The sequence below is a fragment of the Entelurus aequoreus genome, linkage group LG06, assembly GCF_033978785.1.
Source record: "Entelurus aequoreus isolate RoL-2023_Sb linkage group LG06, RoL_Eaeq_v1.1, whole genome shotgun sequence".
Classification (NCBI taxonomy): domain Eukaryota; kingdom Metazoa; phylum Chordata; class Actinopteri; order Syngnathiformes; family Syngnathidae; genus Entelurus; species Entelurus aequoreus.
In genome coordinates this window covers 771,001-773,500 of record NC_084736.1, presented here as the reverse complement: position 1 = coordinate 773,500, position 2,500 = coordinate 771,001, and the positions used below count along the sequence as shown (strand labels likewise).

The following is a 2,500-nucleotide window of genomic DNA, read 5'->3' as shown; positions in this document are numbered from 1 at the left end:
ACTGTATATATTGTATGTAGAGCTTACACTGTATATACAGTATAATATATAAAGATTATGCACTGTAAAAATGTATATACATTAAGTGTGTACAGTATGTGTACAGTACATATAAAGTTTATTTGTGTGCAGTCAAAAAAAGATGACTCCTGCTTGTACTGTAGTACATTTATTAGTACATGTATTACATTTAGTAGTACATGTATTACATTTAACAGTACATGTATTACATGTGGTGCATTTACTAGTACATGTAGTACATTTATAGTACATGTAGTACATTTAGTAGTACATGTAGTACATTTACTAGTACATGTATTACATGAAGTACATTTAATAGTACATGTAGTACATTTAATAGTACATGTAGTAAATTGAATAGTACATGTAGTACATGCTTTATATGTCATGAAGAAAACTTTGATTGACATGACGTCGTCACTGCTGATGACGTCATTACGTGGAGGTGTGGTCCAGATCACATTGATGATGTAAACACAGACAACATGAGAGTTTATGTTGTGAACAAAGAACAAACATTGGAATAAAGTCTATAGATAAACATTTTATTGATCACTTTCTTCTCCTTTATTTTTACTTTAGGCACTTTATTTTCACCACATAAAAAACAACAACTTCAAAATGACTTTCTAAGTGTTCACACGAGTTCTACTGTATAGAAGTGTTGTCACGTGACTGTCATGTGACCCAAAATGGCGGCCCTTCATGTACACTAATAATAATAATAATAATAATAATAATGCAATAGATTTTATATCGTTAGTATGATTATTTATACAACAACTAATTCAAATAGGTTGTCAAATATTACAATTTAACTGTTTGTATCATATTAATTCAATTAAAGAAATAATATTAATAACTTGATTTCAATCTTGTGTTTTTAACCTTTTAAATAACTTCGTGTTTTTTAATTGGGACTTTACTTTGCTTTATTGTTTATTTCAATGTTGTGTTGTTTTAAATTTGGACTTTAGTTTGCTTTATTATTTATTTCAATGTTGCGTTGTTTTAATTGGGACTTTAGTTTTGCTTTATTTTCCATAAAAGGTCATGTGACCCAAAATGGCGGCCCTTCATGTCCACTAGAATGATTGTTTATATTACAATTAAATCCATGTAACAACTCAAACTTTAATAGGTTGTCAAAATATCACAATTTAACTGTTTGTATCATATGTATTTCATGAAAGTAATAAAAACTTTATTTCAATGTTGTGTTTTTTAAACCTTATAAAAAACGTATTGTGTTTTTTAACTGGGACTTTAGTTAAAAAGTCCCAGTTATTTGTTTATTTCAATGTTGTTGTTTTTTACTTACTTTATTATTTATTTCAATGTTGTTGTTTTTTACTTACTTGATTATTTATTTCAATGTTGTTTTTTTTTAATTTACTTCATTATTTATTTCAATGTTGTGTTTTTTAATTTACTCCATTATTTATTTCAATGTTGTTGTTTTTTTCTATCCATCCATCCATTTTTTCTACCACTTATTCCCTTCGGGGCCGCGGGGGGTGCTGGAGCCTATCTCAGCTACAATCAGGCGGAAGGCGGGGTACACCCTGGACAAGTCGCCACCTCATTGCAGGGCCTGTTTTTTTGTTTTTTTTAATTTACTTCATTATTTATTTCAATGTTGTTTTTTAATTTACTTTATTTATTTCAATGTTGTGTTTTTTAATTTACTTTATGATTTATTTCAATGTTGTTGTTGTAACTGGAACTTTAGTTTGCGTTATTATGTATTTCAATGTTGTTGTTTTTTTACTTAGTTTACTATTTAATTCAATTATGTGTTTTTTAATTTGGACTTTAGGTTTACTTTATTATTTATTTATATGTTGTGTTTTTTTAATTGGGACCTTAGTTTGCTTTATTTTCCATAAAAGGCCATAAAAAAACACTTTCAAATGCGTTCTACTGCTGTTGTCACGTGACAGTCATGTGACCCAAATTGGCGGCCCTTCATGTCCGCTAGTAGGATTGTTTATATTACCATTCAATCCATGTAACAACTCTAACTTCAATAGGTTGTCAAATATCACAATTTAACTGTTTCTATCATATTTATTTCATGAAAGAAATAATATCAATGAATTGATTTCAATGTTGTGTGTTTTTTAATTTAGACTTTAGTTTGCTTTATTATTTATTTCAATGATGTGTTGTTTTAATTTATTTATTTATTTCAATGTTGTGTATTTTTTAATTTACTTTATTATTTATTTCAATGTTGTGTTTTTTAATTTGGACTTTATTATTTATTTCAATGTTGTGTTTTTTATTTATTATTTATTTCAGTGTTGTGTTTTTGTATTTACTTTTTTATTTCAATGTTTTAACTGGAACTTTAGTTTGCTTTATTATTTATTTCAATGTTGTTGTTTTTTACTTACCTTATTATTTAATTCAATGTTGTGTTTTTTTAATTTACTTTATTTATTTCAATCTTGTGTTTTTAAATTTGGACTTTAGG

At 26.8% G+C, this 2,500-nt stretch overlaps 1 protein-coding gene across 1 annotated transcript in view; it reads right to left on the bottom strand.

Annotated features, from left to right (window-relative positions):
• Positions 1-413: 413 nt before the first annotated feature.
• Positions 414-2,500, bottom strand: part of LOC133651399 (homeobox protein Hox-B13a-like) — a 7,542-nt gene continuing 5,455 nt past the window's right edge. The window contains exon 2 of the mRNA XM_062049340.1: positions 414-2,500. This exon is cut by the window's right edge and continues 641 nt beyond it. The gene's annotated coding sequence lies outside the window, so the exon portion shown is untranslated.